This window comes from Octodon degus, unplaced genomic scaffold (assembly GCF_000260255.1).
Source record: "Octodon degus isolate 3935 unplaced genomic scaffold, OctDeg1.0 scaffold00043, whole genome shotgun sequence".
In the NCBI taxonomy this organism is placed as follows: domain Eukaryota; kingdom Metazoa; phylum Chordata; class Mammalia; order Rodentia; family Octodontidae; genus Octodon; species Octodon degus.
In genome coordinates, this window is record NW_004524619.1 from 13,601,654 (window position 1) to 13,621,312 (window position 19,659).

The window sequence follows — 19,659 nt, forward strand, 5'->3', positions numbered from 1 at the left end:
TAAGGGATGAGTGACAAGGAGGGACAGTGAGGGCGTCCTGTACTGCGCTTCTTTAATGCACTCGAGAATCTTCGGCTTCACTTGACTAAGGTCCTGTCAGGCACTCATAAACAAAAAGAGCTGAGAATTGAGTCACAGTACTGGTAAGCGTGCTTCTGACTCCAGCGCAGGACATCGCAATAACGCAGAAGTTAGCAAATATCATGAACTGCCCAGTCGTCGCCGATTTCCTGGATCTCAATATGCCTATCTGGAGTAAATCAAGATGTGTCGTCTGATCGATGCTCCCGCCGGTGGGCAGGCATCCTTAGGTGCCTCGGTGGCTTTATTTTTTTTCCTATATGTATATATCTATGTTAAAGTTAAAATTAGGCTCGTAAAGAGATTAATGAAATCTAGTAATAAAATAACATAACAATACACTCTAATAAGAATTATTTAAACACATTATTTCTAAAACTGTTTGCTTAATAGTTTCAAACAGTGGTGAGCGACAGAGGACTGAAATTGTGGAATATGACATTGGGACACTAATATATATTTTTAATATGGCAGTATTTCATTTTTCCAAAATATATAATTAGTGACATACTTACAACCAGCAACTTCACACCAGCGTAGAAGTTTGGGGTTTTGCGTCTGTGTGCATGTTATTTACAGATTTTCTAGTTCTTTGACGCAAGGTTTTGTATTACGAAGCTTTGTCTGCGCACGGCATACTGCCAGCGTCACAGGCGTGGTGTGTGGCCAGTGTCACGTGGGCTGGAGGGCAGCTGGGGCACCGCCCTTGCCTTCTGCCAGCCCCCACCACTCACTCAGCACTGCTGGCTCCCTCTCAGCCTTTCAGCCTTTGCAGACCTTCCCCTTCCCAGCCCCACCGCCGCCACTGTCCTGCGGACTGCAGCACCCATACAACCCACATAGCCGCTACGCGCATCCTCACGAAGCGCATATTTGATCCTGACACTTTCCTCTTAAAACCTTTGCTTTCTTCCCAGTGCTTGCAAAGCCAAGACCAAAGCACCCAGACTGGCACTTAGACACCTCCAAAGCTCACCCTTGCCCTTCCTTCCCCGCCCCACAGCCTCCAGCTGCCTCCTCCCTGGTGATGTCAGATCTGAGGCGTGGGACATTTTGGCCACTTTCTAACGATCCACATTTCCGAGGCGGAGTTCAGAGGTCTTATGTTCCACCAAAAAGCTTTGCTCTCCCCTCTGCAGACCCATAGCATGGGGCACTGTCAGCAGGGGAGACTCCGAGTGTCCCTTCCCCAGCCCCGTTGCTAGGCATCATCTTATTTCTTCCACAGAGCTCATCCTGCTGCCTGCACATGGTAGGTGGCTGCTAAGTGCAGATTCTTTCACAAAGCTGGACTGACTGCCTGAAGAGAAGGCTCCATAGGTTAGAGACTCTACAAATAAAACTTCACAGAACTGAAACAACTGGTCCCTTGCTCACTCCCTGCACATTTTTTACCACTGCGGATGGCATGATTCTGGGTAATTTTATGCTGACGCTGCATAGCCCCCCATTTCCATCAAAGCCAAACCCGAAGAAGCAATTTCCTATGTGATTACGGGTATGACACCAGTGAGGACTGGATTGTAAAAATTTACTGTGGCGTTGAGAGTAGAAGCCTAATTGTGGATCGAACAGGAAACATTCTAAACGGCACTTCTGAAAGGAAGTATTTGAACAGCCTCTTTTGGAATATTTAATAGCATCTTCAGCGTGAAGCCACGCTTGGAAAACTATTGAATTTCATGACCACTCATTCTCTCTTCTGCAGGATCAGAAAAGGTGCTGGGATTGTTGCTTCCTTAAGTGTCTCAGATCATTAATTCTTGCTTTCACTGGAACTCAAGCAGATGACTTTATTTTGTCAACATGGAAATAAACAAGCCTCATGCTGAATAGCTTTCACATGGCAATTCCCACATTTTGCCTTTAGATTTGCACTGTTTAGTGAATTTTTAGAAGGCCTTTCCCCCCGAATTGTAGGAGATCTTTATGTGTTTCCTCCTCTCCCTGACCTCCCCAAAACTTCAAAGGTTAATTAAAGAATTATAAAATTATTCTGTGGTTTCAGAAAAAATCAGCAACAATCATGCCTTTATTGCATTTCAAGCATCACAAAGGGTCAATTTTAACTACCTCTACAGTGACTCACTAACCGTAGCGGTCAAGGTTGTAAGAAGCTGAAGACCTCATGCCAGCATTATTAGTAATAATTATTTGTTATACATTGATCCTTGTAAAGTTGTCCCATGAGCACTACATAATTTCTAGTATAATCGTAACATTTATTAATGTAAAGTGTAATTGCAAAACAATAGTACTTTGTGTGTTTGATCTCTGCCTAGCATTAACACAAGCACTTAACATGCTTTTGGGGGAGGTGGGTTGCTTGATGTGGATCTCAGGACCTTGTGCTTGCCAGGCGGGCTGTGTGCCTCTGAGCTATTTCCCTAGCTCCTTAACATACATTTTATTATTTATTTGTCTGTTTGTATTTAGGACAGGGTGTACAGGGTGTACATGGTCTCACTGCGTAGATTGGACTCACAGTGATCCTTCTGTTTACAGCCTCCCAAGTGCTGGGATTACAGGTGTGCACCACTAAGCTCAGTCTCAGTTGCCTTCTCAGTGGGCCCTGGTGGCGGGTGGCATGGCATGCTGGGCATCAACCCCCAGCCCCTGCGTCTGCCTAAGCAGGTGCTTTAATTCCCTGAGCTATCTGGCCGGCCCTCAACATACATTTCAAATAATTATAGTTCTTAATATTTCTGAGGATAAGCTTTACCTCCAGATCAGGATCAGGAAATGGAGACTCAGGTAGCACAGAAAACACAGCAAAAGCAGAGAAGAGGCCATGCCATTCCTCCCTACCACTCCTCCCTCCACATTAATCCACTACCATACTGTTCAAGGGATTACTACAGTGTTCGTCATGGCTTCATTTAATCTGGGTTTCTTCCATCTTGATTAAAGCTCACATTTCCTGTACCTCACTTCTCGCGAGATCATGGTGCTCTATTCCGCCAAGCCCTGCGACATCCTGCAGCCTTGTTGGCTAGCCCCTTGTCCTGCCCTCCTTGGGAAATTACAGTTTTGATTCTAGGAAACATCTCACAAGACAAGTCTTCCTTAAACTGGCCTTCCTCCAAGGCCCCAAATCCCTTTCCTAATATTCCTCAAATTAAACATGTCATACTTGGGTGTCAATTGTTAGCCAAGAAATAATGCATTTTAAAGGTGTGGTTTTGTTTTATTGTTACACAGTCATCATTTATTATGACTACTAAGTATAAATGCCTTTCCTACATAATAAATATAAAGCAGAGGGTCGGCAAGATAGCTCAGCAGACTAAGCACCTGCTTAGGCAAATGCAGGGAATAGGGTTAGATCTCCAGCAACACCTACTGTGCCAGTCCTGCCCCCAGCACTGGGGAGGCTGAGACAGGAAGATCACTAGGGCCAGATAGCTTTGTGCATTAAAGCACCTACCTGGGCAGAGTGCAATGGCCAGGATTTGATCCCTGCCATGCTGTGCCAGCCCCGTGCCTGGGGTGTGCTGAGACGGCAATTGAGACTGGGCATGGTGGTGTGTGCCTGTAATCCCAGCACTTAGGAGGCTGAAAACAGGAGGATCACTATGAGTCCGATTGGTGTAGTGAGACCCTGTAGACCCTGTACCAAACACATTTAAAAAAAAAAAAAAGGAATATAAAGCAGAATATCTATTGAGAACCTTAAATTTTAAGAGGAAACTATTACTATAAAAATTAGTTTATGGAGCTAGGGAGATAGCTCAGTAGAATAAGCACTTGCCTGGCAAGTGTAAGGGCCTGAGTTCAATCCCCGGTTCTGACAAAATAATAATAATAATAATTTGATACTTGGAAAGAATAAAAGAAATGTTATAAAGCAGCACATGACTGCCACCTGAATTTTACTGCTCATTAATTTAGAAAAATCATTTATTACAGTGGAGAAGAATTTCCCTGCTCTTAAGGTTGGTGCAGAGTAGAGGCCACATGTGCAAAATACCAATGTGTAAAGGGACTCAGGAAACAGTTGCTTTATCTATTATTATTATTACAATATCGGTGTGGCATTTGCCATTAGGAAAGACATTTTGCTGACAGCCGCATCACATGCAGCGTCCGGCACGGAGCACACAGAGCAGGAACTCCGGGGCGAGGGGAGAGCTACTGTTGGATCTTTTCCTCAAAGAACATATGAGCTCCTGAAATGAAGAATACATGAATAAATCAGTCAGGAAGAATGAGCAAGACCTGCTTGACCAGGAACGCAAGAAGATGGCCCACAGAGGCCACATGAAGGTCCTGGGTACAACCAGGAGCTTGAGGAGGCCTCCGGGGCTTGGGGGAACAGTGTGGCAGCCAGATGGATGGCCAGGGACAAAGACCTAAATGACTGTGTTATAGGCAAAGTCGCTGTGCTGAAGACTGTTGAGTTTAGGGCAAGAAAAGAGAAATCCTCATAGCCAGAGAGCCGAGATGATATGAGGGAATCCCGTCCAGGATAAGGGACAGAAATTCCTGGTTTGGAAATCAGCAGGGCTAAACTCACAGTGAAGTTGAGAAAAAGCAGCAACTTCCTGCAATGTACACCAACGCAAAGCTCTTAGAAAGGAAGAATAAGTGTTAGTTAAACTTTAAAGATTAAATTACAAATTTACTCAAGTGATTTCAACTTTTACTGCACAAGTAGCAATTTTAAGTCATAAGGGATCTGAAATGTTTCCAGAGTTTTAAAATTGACTATTTTACTCTAGTAAAACAAGGTTTCACCAGAGGCATTGAGCTCATAGCAAATCCTATGCTTTGTAATGGGCTAGTATAATTGCACAGTTTCATTAAAATAATTTTATTGCTAACTTCCTACTTTTCTGTTAATTTTCCAGAATAAGAAAAAAACTACTACTTTTAAAGCCTGTTTTAAAGTGGGCTTAAGTGGGCATGTAAAAAAAAAAAAAAAAAAAAAGAAGTCAGTAAGAAAAACTGAAAAAGAAGCTATTAATATTAACAGTTACCGCTGGACACTTGTTCATTTAATAAATCTTTGCAGTATGAGCAAGATTGATGAGAAGTGGTACAAATGAGAAGAATGTGAGATAAGCGATCATTTGTTATCATTACTGAGATATAAAATATGATTCAGAGTTTCATAATGCATGTTAAATTTGATTTAACATATGGCTGCCTCATTTGCTGAAAAGTATCCTTAAAGACATAAACTCTTGGCGCAGTCAAGGCCATTGTCTTAATAGCAGTCGTGGAATTGTCTTCTCTAAGAGACTGAATAAACTCAGTAAACACACATTTGGAGAGAGGATGGAGAAACAAAACCAAAGACAAATGGACCATACACTCAGCCTCATTAAAGTTAGCAGAGAAAATATTGTTGTCTAGGTTGAAAGAGTAAAGAATTAATGTATTTTAACACCAATACAGAGAGTCCAACAGACAACAGTAACGGAAGCACACGTCAGCTCAGCTGCAACTGCAGCTCCCTGAGACAACTCTCACTGTCAACCTTACCGGCATGACTGTGAGTATCGAGGCATTTCCCCAGATTAGGGGAAATGGATTAAGCAGATCGCTGCAAGAGTTCTGAAATAATTTCTAACCAATCCTTGGATCGCAGGAGCCACTGACCTGAGGTGGGAGACACTTAGACACACGTGTGCATCAGTGGACTCCTATCGGCCACCCAATTTTCTCCAGGCTTTTCACTGTATTAAGAGAACTACCACACACACTTCTGCCATGGTACTCCTTAGAGAAACTAGACAAGTCTGCATCCATCAGTTCTGTTGAAGAAGCATTATTCCTTGGGCCAGCAGGTATCTGCCCTGAAATCAGGTTCACTAACAAGATGTCTATCTTTCAAAAGAATTATGAACGTTTTGTTTCTGCTGAAAGCTGTGCCACTCCACAGGCTTACTGGGCCTCCGTTTTTAAAATCCAGTGCATGCCTGTCCAAAGCAAGCGACTTCAAGGCAGCTCCATTATCCTGCCTCAGAAAGTGACCTAGACGTGGGAAGCACTGTATACCTTGCTCTGTCCATTAAATCAACACATGTTATTAGAGAGCATCTTCTCTGATCTCAGCAGTAGTCAATTCACATTTATAACAGCAGAAGCACATCCACCCAGAAGCACTCAGCCACAGGAGCTTTACATAGCCACCTCTAGGTTGTGCGCTCCAGGAAATATTACTCTTCTTCTTCGCTATTGACCTTATTCATTGGCAGCATGAATACCTGAGCTTTATGACGCTGTCACTCTGACCTGGCTTTGCTTAACCTGTTTGTAAAGTCTTTGACCTGCCACAGAGTCACAAAATCTAATTCACAGTCAGGCTAGCCATACAAGTGTCCTCTGAGGATCTTTTTTGGGGTCCCATCCCTAGATTAGATTGTACAGGGCCCTAAAATTCTATTTTTCATCACTTCTCAGATGATAAACCTATGTAACCTCTCTGAAAATACCAGCATGAGAGATACATAGCTAGAGCAATCCAGACTATCAACATGCTAAATCAGCCCCTAGCTGAAAAAAGATAGAGCCCTCAAAAGCAGCTCAGTGGTCCACAGGAGAGCAGCAGCCAGTCGTCCCTCCATGAGCCTAGTGTCAAATAGTCGTGAAGCCAAAAAGGAGATGAGAAGCCTACAGCCAAAGTGTGGATTTCCCACTCCACTTTCTTGCCTGTATGACTTTGAAGAGCTCTATTAATCAAGATTCCTCATGAGAATAATGAAACCCATTTTACAGGGAGATTGTATAAGTTTTTATTTAGGCACATGAAAACAGAGTAATTTCCATTGGAAGCACTGTGGGCACTCAGAATTCTACCAATGGGCTTATTAGTGATTCTTTCTTCTATAGTACTGAGCACACAACAGGTGCTAGGAAAGCAAGGGCTGGTTTTCATCCAGCTCCTTGCATTATCCAGTGAGCACTGAGGTCCTCCACACAGCAGGCGCTGTGGTCATCCGGTGACCCTTCGGTCCCATGCCCTCCCCTCGTGTGGTCTCTGCATGGATCACATGGATGGGCATGTTGCTCTCGCATTTCCCTCCAAGTTGGCCAATGAAGGTTCCAGAAGGACACACACTGGAGGAGCCACCTGGACTCTGCAGCCCTGTCTTAGTTACTCTTCTCTCATTGCTGGGACAAATACCCAACACCCAGAATGAAGGAAGGAAAAGTTTACTTAGCTCATAGTTACTGGAGGTTTCAGTCCATATTCAGCAGGGTCCAACGTAGAGCAGCACAAGGCAGAGAACAACTTTTCATGGCAGCAGCAAAGAGCAAGAGCACACAAGGGAGTAGCAGCAGCTCAAGCCTCTAGCTTCTCTTCTCTCCTTACATTGTAATGCAAATTACCTGCCCCAGGGCAGGTACAGCACCCACAACCACAATAATCAGTTACAAACTCAAGAAGCTGCCCCAAGACTGCATGAGGCTTTGGGGGGACACCCAGACACAAACCATAACAAACCCTCCACAGTGAGCTGAGGCAGCTTTGTCACTTGCTTCTACGTTTGCCATTTCCCACTTGGACGAGACACTTCACTGGGGTTGTAAATGGTGATTTTCTCTGACCTGCAGGCCAGGGAACTCGGACCATCCAACCATCTTTAAGCTAGACAGCCCAACCAACCCATGCCGGACCCATGCCACACAGCATGTCCTCTTTATTAATTAGAGCTCAGACCTTTCACGAATTGATTTCCACTTTGATCCCAGCCTGCGTATATCTTTCTCTGATACCTAAACAGAAAATCATGTTATCTTATAATTAAGTGATAATCTTCATGACAGAAACGATGACAAGACTATAAATGGCTCCTTCAAGTGTCAAAATAACATTCTCTCCCTTCCCATCAGCCCTGGAAATGTTCTCAGATTTCACAAAGCTATTAGTTATTAATATACTTCTGGTGGCATGAGCCACAGTCCTGCTCCACAAGATCACATACCCCTCAAGTTATTCTCCAAAACGCATACAGATCTTTATTTTTATGCTTAAATAACTATATCTTATTATTGTACATATGAAGCTATATGAATTCAGCTAAATGAATACTTTTGACTTTATTATTCCACTTGCTAAATTCTGCATATTCAAATCAACTTGAGATGAAAAACAAGTGTTTAATGTTCAATAAGCAAAGATGAGTATTCAAAGGTAAATTGTACTTCAGTAGGTGAAGGGGCTATTTATCAAGCACTTGCTGTGCACTGGATACTGAGCAAGTCGCCCAAGGTACTACACCAGACACAATCTCCACGTTTAGGAAGAGCAGGGCTGGGCAGGAAGGTAACAGTGAAGTACTCTGGAGCCAACTCCTGGCTAGAGCCATGGATCGCTGCGCATTAAGAGTAGGATTGATGGGTGGTTTCTGAAGTCTGGGCATGGAGAACACGCAGCCCAGTTCATGTGTGTTCAGTGAACGCCACGCACATGAATGCTTTTCTCTGACCAGACTGTGAGATCCTTTGGGGAAAGCCTAACAGATAGCTCACCCCATGTCCTTTAAACTTCCTCACAGTTCTTTGTACATGATGGAAACGCATTTTGAGGGAAGGTGCCTAGACAGATTGCTTCAGTTTGTTTATGGCAACATAGTTCTGTGTGGCCATTTGAAGAGGTCATTGATCTGAAATCATTCTTTCCCAGTTATTCTATTGTATTCTCTCCACTTGCACTTCTTAAAAATGGAATTGATTATCTTTCTGCAATGCAAAGTTCTGTTTGCATGAATTCAACAAATGTATCTTACACTTATGTCTTAGCTACTTTTCTCTCATTGTGGAACAAAATACCCGACACCTATAGCTAAGGAAGGAAGGGTTTCTTTACCTCAGTTTGTGGAGGTTTCAGTTTGTGATCAGCTGGTTCCAAGGCAGGGAGGCACAGCACAGGATAACACCTCAGGGGGGCAGAAAACAGCAAAGGAGCAAGAGCAAAAGGGGGCGGCAAGCTTCTTCTCCTCCCTTGTAGGTGTTCAAGCTAGCGCCCCTCCGTGCTGGCCCTCCACAGCAGGTGCAGCACTCACACAACCGCCCTGATCTCCTCTGGTGCAGGACGAAGATCAGTACGAATTAACAACCTTGGCTCCCTGCTGAGTAATTAAACTTCTAAACTTCTCGAGTTGACACAATGTACCAACCATTATAAGGTGTGACCGTTTGCCACCTATACATGTCCCAAGGTTTTTGACCAAGTGGAGTATTTTCCTAGATTTTATGACCCTGTTCTTAATGTCCACACCCTCCCACTCCTAACTAACCTGCACAAACATAATTCTGTTTCTTCTGAGTAACACAAAAAACATATAAAGTCTTCAGAGATGATCTAATTCTACTTTTAAGTGGTAACTTTACTTTTTGATTGCTTTTCATGTGCCTCATTTATTCTTTGTGACTGTTTTTCTCATCCCCAAAGCTTCAAGGCTTCTTTTATACCAAACACATTAAGGTTCAGACTATCTACATACCTCTCAAATCAATACCCAGCCTATTCATCAGTTCAGCGTTTCAGCAATGTCTAATGTTGCCTGGAATTATGTCTTTGGCAGAATACATTAAGTTTTGTTTGTCTTTCTATGATTGTTTAGATTTTCAACCCAAAGATATATAGCGCATCTCCTCCTCTCCATTCTGCGCTTCTCTGGATTCTGCTTTTTTTGTTATTGTTTATTTTGGGGTTCTTCCTGTCTCTGTGGGGTTCATTCTCTCCCTGGCTCTATATCTCTATCTCTATCCCCTGCCTCTATTTCTCTGTCTCTATTTCTGCCTCACTGCCTGTCTCTCTGTCTTTCTCCACAACAAATGTCTTTAGCTTTCTTATGTGTGAAAGTAGAAGATAAAGCAAGGCTCTGCCTAGATTCTATAATTTTGCAATTATCACAATTGTGAAATAACACCTATTGTTCCCTAACATGTATCAGGCCCAGGATTAAGTGATCAATGGATGTGGTTGTTACTTTTAATGCAAACAGCAGTTACACAGAGTGGAAACCACAGAGGAAACTGAGGCTCAGAGTACAACCTTGCCCCTGGGAAGGTGTGGGTCTGAGAACAGAACTCAGCGCGCCTTCAAACTGCATATTGTGCAGCCAACTCTCTCATCAATTGATCTGCATTTTTGTAAACTTTCAAAAGAGAAGATGTGTTGCATGCGACTTTTTCTACAATCAAATCATATGCAGAAATCAAGGAACACTCACTGCTCCGATTTGGGTATGGTGTAGCCGGAACATCCACATGCCCTGAGCGTGGTCTCCAGTCTAATGCACTGAGAGATGGTGGTGGGGAGAGGCAGGAGGAGGCTTGTTCATGAGCGCACAGCCTTGGGAATCAATGAGTGTGCTGCACAGGAGACTGGGTTAGTGCTGCTGTGAGTGACTCCTTGGGACTGACACCATCAGGTCGGTTACCATAACAACAAATTGCTGCGGAGGGAGCCCAGCCCTCATCTCTCCTTTCCTTGCAGGCATGCTCCTTCTACATGTGCTTGCTTACCCCTTTCCTCTTCTTTGCCAGATAAGATGTGTGGAAGGCTCTCACCGGAAGCTGAGCATCTGCTCAGATGACAGCTCACGCTCTCAAACTTGTGGAACCGGGAGCCAAAATAAATCTCTTTTCTTTGTAAACTCCCAGCCATGGGTGTTTTGTTATAACAACAGAAAACAGACTAATATACTCATGTCAAATATCATATCCTCTCTCAAAATGACTTGAAAGGACACCTATTAGGTCTAGCATGTCTCTTCAAAACACAGTCTTATTGTGTAAGTCTATCCATGTCATGTATTAAATTTATTTTTAATCACTATCTGTATTCACAAAAATACATTTAATCTCAAACTCTTGTGTAATGTATTCATGTTATGACCTTGTTACATCTGCAATCTATCAAGAGAGCTACTGTGTGTTCTTTCAAGACAAGGTCCTACCCAAGATGGGCAGCTGCAGCCCTATGTCCACTTCATCACCTCAGTGGGTCCCACTGGTCCAGAGAAGGTCCTTACTCTTTTGGACCCTGTCCCAAGAGAGGCATCGCCCTATTTTGCTACTCCAGGTGATACTGTGGTCATCCCTCCCAGCACAGAGCCACGAGCCTTCTCCCAGGGAGCTCTGCTTTGCTCAGACCGCTCTCCTTATGGGAGCCCTTCATCTCCTCACGAAGCCAAACACACCAAGCTCTCACTCACTTCCAACTCCTTCATGGCTCTGAATGGTACTAGAGATTGAATGCAAGGGCCTTCTACTGCCTCACACGCGTCTTGTCCAGTTCTCCAGATTTAAAATGTGCCAGCTGCTCTTTTGCCAGGTGTCAAGCCAAGCCTTGGCTCACCCCAGGATCTTTCTGCGCATTGAGGGTGTAGGCGGGGAGTGTCCCCTGTCCCCAACTCCCTTCCAGGCATAGGGTGGCTTAGGCCACCTGAGCCCTCGCTCCTGAGCTGTGCACAGCCACTTCCTAAGAGCTTTCCTTGTCCTGCTGGACGATCTTGCCACTAGCCCCTGTTATTCCCTCTCCATACTTCACTTGGCTCCATCATACTTCCAATAGATAATTATTTCATTTCTTTCTTCTCTGTGTGTATGCCCTTCCCGCTGCATAATGAAACTTCGGGAGGAAGGCTGGCCTCGCTCGAAGGTCTACCACCAGCTCTCAATTCAGAGTCCAGCACAGGCTAGAGTGACCAATAATTATGCATTAAGCAAATACATAAATGGTCTCAGAGCTTTTCACTTTGGGAGAATAGAAAATCAACTATTTGAAAAGAAAAACAATGTAAGCAGAAGTTAATGGTTAGGGCAACATGATTATTGGGTCCTCATAGATGCTAAAAGAATGGCGACTCTAGGCAGCCTTTAACACATTTGATCTATCACTCCAACTGGGAGGGTATTTTAAAAATCCCATTGGTGCCTATCGCCCACAAATGGGTGTGAGTGTTCTGTGGGGCCAACCAGAGCTAATGGATTGCTAAGAATTTCCATGAGGCGGCTCCGTGATTGGAAATCTCTGGGTGTTGCCTCTTCCCCTGTGCCAGCCTGTTTTAACACTGATTTCTATGGATCTGTATTCAACAGCTAAAGTAAATGATGTGAAGCCCTGGAGAATAATCAACAATAAGAGAAAAGGCAGCAATTTAAAAAAAAAAATCAAAATTCCTGTAGTTAAACCCACCATCTAACACATTTTACTACATTTGAGTGATATTAAAAAGAATATCACACCTAAATTTGCTTCTGAGCTACAATACTCAAGGTAGATTAGATTCTGAAATAGTAACTAAAGGAGTTAATATATAAACATCTATCCAGTAGAGATTTTAAAAAATAGAAGCACTTTTGTACCTACTAAAAGAGAAAATGCATGTGAAACAAGCGTCACGGACAGATGGTGGCTGGGCGTTACACAGCTGAAAGGAAGACTGGTGGTCCTTAGTATTGGGGTGGATTGTCGCTTAGGTGCTCAGAGCCCGGGACATCTCAGCTGCAGGGCTGGAGAAGGGCGCCGCGAGGGCCTGTGCTGCCTGAGCAGGGAGCTCCTCGGAGCCGAGAACGAAGAGCCGCGCTCCGGCTCTGCTGGAGGAATGCACAAGTTCACCGTGCCTCTGTTGTGCATGTCCCCCACTCTTGCACCCCTTTCTTGCCTGTGAAATACAGGACAATCACTAACAGTAGGGAAATGTCATTCTATTCCTTGGGCTGTCCCTGGGCCTGGACTTGGGCCCGCCCGGGGGGAGCAGGAGTGCAGGGAGGACAGTCTCGGGTGGGGCCCACCGTGACGCAGCTGTGACGTCAGCAGAACCGGTTCCTACCCTGGGGTGGGGGCGCAACTGGCCAGGAACTTCCGCTTTGATACTCTCACCATATTTTTCTAAAACAGTAAAACAGGAACTACTTTAAATGACCTAGATCTAAAAATAGGTTATACCACACTTGCGAATATTTCAAGCGGCAGCTAAAAAAGAAAGAAAACTCTACATTTCCATTTTTGTGACTTTTCTACCCCACCCCTGAAAAATAGAAAATACCATGACTTAGCTGTCATTCAGTCTAAAATCAGACTTTGTACCAGCTGGAGTCTTAGGTCTATTTATTTCTGCGCTCAGCTCCTACATTAACTGTTTCTTAAAGACTTCTTTTGCCACCACGGAGACACAATCTAACTGAAGATCTTTCCATGTTTTGCCAGAAAGATTGATTTGAGTGTGACCAGACTGGCAGAAATACCATTCATAGACAGGCATGAAAGGGCTACTCAGTAACCGACTCAACTGTTGGTTTTCTGAAGAAATCACGTTTAAATCTAAGATAGAGGCTAATGGATTCGGGCCACTGGAGAGGCAGGGAAGTATCTGCGGCACTTGCTGTATTTGAATAACGAGTTCATGAATCATTTTGGAGCATTTTGTAGAACGTAACCTGTTAAGTTACTTGGGTGAAGAGATATCTGGAAAAGCTAGGAGAAAAGTGTCCTATCCTACACTTTGGAAAATTGCTCACATTTTTCTGTGTGATACTCCTAAAAGTAATAATTCTTAGTTCAGGCTTTTTTTCAGTTTGTTTTTTTTTAATTATTTTTTAAAGAAAGTACAAATTAGAAATAAAAACAGAAACATCACAAGTGAGACAGAATTTCATTTAAGGAAGTAATGTGAATTTCACAGTATTTGTTGTCATACACAGTATTGTCTTCCAACCAGTTATCCATCAAGCTTTTGAAGAAGTGGAGAATCAGAGTTTCCAGGCAGAGGGCCAAATGCTTTTTTTTTTAAAATTAATTTTATTGAGAAAGAAATAGCAATGAGATAGTTTCAAAATAGGGCAAATGCCTTTTTGAAAAGTTTACAAGTTTATATTTACACCACTTAGAGATTGGACAATAGGCAACATAATGACTATCTGTGCGCATACGTGCTCACGCAGATGCAGGCAAGTCTGACCTAGATTTAAGGATCTTCAAAGGCGTCTCTTTAACAAGACAGGACACTGCAGACACACGGGCACTTAGCACTGATTCAAGACCTCAAGAATGCACCAGTTGCTTTCTGACGTATTTAAGTAGGGCCCCCTTTCACTTGCCCCAAGGATGGGTCCTGTTTCCCACAGGTTGTGCTGCGTGGCCACATGTGCTGGCTCACTCCCAACTCGCACCCAGAATTCACCTTGTTACAGTTTCAAAGGCAGAGCGGACAATCAAGACATCTAAACCAGAATGTGGTGGAGTGGGCGGCAAGAGGGAAGGGGATGACGCACAGGAAGAAGGGCAGAGGCCAAGAGCCAGGAAAGGGTCTCTGTGGAGAGAGAGAATAGTGGGCTGAGAATGGAGAGGAATCTGAAGCTAGAGAAAAAGGGGCGAGTCAGAGGAGACATCAGATGGGCCAAGGTGGATAGAAAGTATTGCCTTTGGAGCCAAAGATGAAATAGCTTTAAAGAAATGGATAGATCCACCAGATGGGGCATGCTGAGGAAGGTTTTCACTTACCAACAGGAGGTAGGCACACACATACACACACACACATACACACACACACACACACACACACACACACACACACAATGAATTCAACACCTAGAGATATAAAGGGTGACACCTTCAAAATGTCTTTGGGAATCAGGCAGATAGCAGACAAATAAAACTGTAGGTGAGGAGACGCCCAAAGAAAAAGCACTATTTCTATTGAAAAAGGACAACTCTTTGCAAATGGAGCAGCTCAGGTCAGATTCAGTCCCCATTGCCTGGAACGAACGAATCAATGTGATGTCAATATTTGTGGAACACCTATGACAGATTTTTAATCACAAACCTTTACTTGCAGAGTTATAACCTCCAGCATTGGCAGTCTTTGTTCCTCATCACAATGGAAGAACATAAGGAGCCTAACATTTATTGAGAGGACAAGAGGCTTCACATGAAGTTACCTGACTCTGGAAAGCAGCCAGCTCTGCTCTGCCGCAGCTCTTCAGCCCAGCAGGGGTGGTGGCAGATGCTTCAGCAGCTGGAGCCTGCATAGCCCCTGAACACCACAGCAGAGATCCCTGCACCCAAGCAACCTTGAAGTTACACCGCCGCCCTTCACATGTGTGATGCTGGGACACCAATGTTATCAGCAGAAGGATCTGAGGGCAAAATGAGTTCACCTCCTATGTGTTTTCATTATTGGTAGAGCAGCGCAAGCCCTAAATCCGTCTACACTGGCAATCGCAAGTCCTCTCCAATGATGGTGTCATGCTATTTGCTGCTTATTTTCACAGAGTTTCTTCCTGTTCCTAAAAGCAGATTTATCTGAATAATTGCTTTGTTATTGTTGGTTTTCCACCCTGAGCTCTAAACTCAATGACGTCAGAAACAGAGTCTAGATTTGTTCATCACTGAGCCTCCTGCACCCAGCACACAGTTGGTGTGATGTGTGGGCCCTTGTTTGCCACATGGGTGCTAACTCTTGCTGCCACTTGGCAAGAGAAGAGGAGGGAGGAAGTGACCGGGAGCTCACTGTCAGTGGCATTTCCAGACCTGTCACACTGATGTTTCCTGCATTCCTAAGGTATAACGAGAACAGGTGCCTGCAAAGCCCGGGATTCCACCTTGCCCATTATTCCCCAGAAAACAACCAAACATGCTCTGTGGTGTGGTGCACATTCAACTTTAATTTCAGATCCTAAACCCATTCAATACTTGGGACTTACTCAGGACCATTTCACTGCTATCGGAAGCACATCTCAATCAAACCTGCAGCTGAAATTTAAGGCTGAAATTTCCCTTTCTACCACCAAATGCCTCCTGTCTGTTTCTTGAGGGCTCATCTGGCATCCAGTTCTCACAGAGGATTTTGTCATAGGGCTTTCTTACACAGCAAGAGCCAGGTTCCCATCTGCTTCACACTGGAGCTAGTCTGATACCGTGGCTGTAACTAGCAGTGGTGAGGACCACACGGCGCCTCAGTGCAGCATGCTGAGTTGAGTGGGAGCCACCCGGCTGCACCCTCTCCACAGGCCAGGAGTCTCTCCGGGACCACACATCTGTACAAGTGGGGCCTTTTCCTGTTTTGCACAAACATATCCATGGTCTAAGAGTCTTAATATTAGACAGTGAAAAGCATAAACCTGGATAGAAATAGAAGATAAAATCCAATGACTTGATAAATGGTACAATATTCCCTTTGATTTAAGAGTTTAACTCTCCTAACTAAAAACAAACTCATGGGGCTGGGTAAGTAGCTCAGCTGTCTAAAGTGCTTGCTTAGGCAAGCTTAGGCAGGTGCAGGGGACCACGGTTCAATCCCTGACACCACATGCCGTGCCAGTCCAGCCCTCAGGATGGGCTGAACTGGCCAAGATAAAAAAAAAACAAAAAAAAAAAACAGATGAACAAATTTACTATGAAAACTGAAGTTTATTTAATGTCCAGTTGACATTAGCAGAAATACTTCTAAGGAGCTATATTATTCAAAGTTTCCTTTCCTTTCTTTTTTCTTTCTTTCTTTTTTAAAATATTTTTTTTAATTTTTTTATTTTTTATTTTTTTGGTTACTGGAGATTGAACTCCAAACCTTGTTCTCATCTGGGTAATTTTCTATTTTAAAGTATACAGATAGTGAAGACTAACACATTTTACATTTCTATTAAATGTACAAAGACAATAAAGTTAGTTAAGAAAACAGGGTCTGGGATGTAGCTCAGTGCCTGCCTGGAAGCGTGAGGCCCTGAGTTCAATTTCTAGAACCAAAAATGAAACAAAGAAAGAAACAAAGAAAGAAAAAAAAGAGAAGGAAACAAAGAAATGAAGAAGGAAAGAAAGAAAGAAAAGCAAACACTAAAGCAGTTAGTCCCCAAAGGTACCTGTCTTCCCCAGGGCCCAAGGGTTTCCTTTGAAAAATTCTGATACCTGGCAGAGGTACCTCGGAAGAACAGCCGATGACACTGTAGATAGATCCTAGCTCCTGTCTTGTTTTCTCTCAAACTACAAAAGGAAGGGGTTTAGGGGTATGGGTCTCCTTGGAACACAAAATTCATTTCTGTAAGAACTTCTAAAATTCCATCTCCATGAGACACATTACAGATAACTATAATGGAAGTGTGTGGCAAACTGAGACATGCCTTTCACCTGTGAGGCCTATTCCAGAAGGAATATGATTGGGTGGGTAGCTGTCAATCAACCTACCTACCCAATCATACCACATGCCAATCAAGCTACCTACCCAGTGTGTGACCACGTGATGCTCACTGACTTCCTGATATAAAGGGGGCTCACTCAGGGCAGTGACGGAGGTGGATACAAGGCTCAAGGTGAGACGCTGTGACAGGCCCAGGAATGATACCTACACCAGCGTGAAGCTAAACTTTATCTTAGACCAGCATATTCTCTTCCTGGGCAGTAATATTTAAGATCATCTTATCTGAGGTGTTTGGTTATATTATTAAGGCAGAGCTGAGCAGAATCACATAGCAAATATCACTTCAGGTTAGTCACTTATACAGAATCCATGTCTAGCCATGAAATGAAAGGGAGAATGTCTACCAGAAAAAATATATTGTGAAGATGAGGTAACATTACAAAATATAAACCATGTCTTCTGAGAATAAGAAAGTCAGAGTGAGTATCCATGGTCACAAGCAAGTCCATCCTATGCTGGGGGGCCACAGTGAGTCACCATTTGGAGCATTGTACTCCACGCTGTCAATGAGCACACGTACAGAAGGGTTTTTGTTGTCTGGTTGCCTGTAGCTACCAGCAATTATTATACCCACTTTAAAGACAAGGAGACTAAAGCCCAGTTCACACTCTTAAGGGCTTAGGCCAAATATCTTTCACTCTAAAATCCAGTTCTCAGATGAGCTACTCCATACCAGCTTCTTGCTTTATAGAAATTCTACTCTTAAACTTCTATACTCAAAGTTAAATGTTGTATAGTGTGGATTAAATGCAGGGGTAATTGAAACATATAGTGATTTTTTTCAATGTGCAGAATGTATTTCCTGAGGGAAAGAAAGCTCCTGTCCAGGAGAGGGACAGGAGGGGGACCCGAGCAGGTTGTCCCTCCATATAGTGAATGTTTAAAGACAAAAATTTACTGCAGAGAAATACACACTAGCATTAACCTTTTTTAAAAACATCTTTTATTTATTTGATACAGGATCTTGCTAAGTAACTCAAACTTGTAGTGATCTTTCTGTCTCATCCTCCCCAGCACTGGGATTACAGGCGTCCACCACCACGCCCGGACTGGGTGGCTGGCACAGCGTGCAGTACCAGGGTTCGAACCTGGATCCTTATGTTTTCCCAGGCAGGTGCTTAGAGCACCGAGCTATCTTCCCAGACCGCTATCATTACTCCTGCCCAAAATACTCCACCTTGCTTCAAACACATTTTCCCAGGGCAGAATGGCAAAACTAAAAGTTCAAAAGTCACTTACAACAATCTTTTGCCCAGTCTTGCTACTTTCTGAGGTCATTCTGGAAAACTTCTTCCTGTTTTTATAAGGTGTGAGAAAAAAAGTAGTGAATTCCTATGCCAAATTTCATCCAACAGAACATCAGGCTGGTGAAGTCATCCTGGCCGGCCCTCATCTGGCCTACTCCCTAGATCTGACACTTTGGGACATGTGACACAGTCTCCTCCATGTAAAAGTGGCCATAAAAGGCAAATAATATTTGGAATCAGTCAGTGACAGGAAGGCAGCTAGGACAGCATAAGAAAGCCACTCAGCAGTAAAGGACTTCCAAAACGGCTTCAGGAAGGACTGAGAACGCTGGGCTAGGCATACTCGGGGTAGGTGAGGGAACTGGGTTGTGTGTGCGGCGGGAGGTTTCGTGGCAATGGGTCTTTCGTTCTGAGCATTTTCACAAAATATTTAATCATAGCGTCTTTTTCTATCATGCCTCGTAACAGTGTCATGAACTGTGTACAAATGTGTCAGCCTTTGTACACACGTGAACCTCGCAAGAGCATGAACAGAACCAAAAGAAAGTGGTTTTTCTATTTTTTAAATTTTCTTTTATGGAGAAAAAAATTTCAAAACAGGATTAAAAGTGAGTAACAGCACTTAACACATTGTGTATTGTTATCTTTAAAGTAGTTCCTCAGAGTACAGATATAGGCATTTAATTGTCCAAATAATATTAACACAGACCTTTCTCTTTAATAAACTAAGGGAAATTAGTATATAACTATCTAAAATATCATTTATTATACCTCTTTTTTGTGTTTCCCTTCCTTTTCCCCTTTCCCCCAGTTGTCTCTCTTCTCTTTTGAACAAGTTCTTCCCACTTTGTAGTATCTGCTGTCCATTTTTTAATCTTATTTACTCTTTCCGCTTCTCACACTAGGCAGACAATAGTCGTGATCCTGTATAAAAGGAACACGTCTTTCTTATTGATCTCTTAGCTGATGGACATTCGAGTTATTTCCAAGATTTAGCTATGACAAAATGTGCTGCTATAAACATGGGTGCAGGTATATCACTGTTGTATTATTATTATTTTTTAATTCTTCTGGGAAGATACCAACAGGGGTATAGCTGGGTCAAATGGGACCTCCAATGCTAGTTTACTGAGGAATCTCCACACTGATTCCACAGTGGTCGTACGAGTCTGCACTCC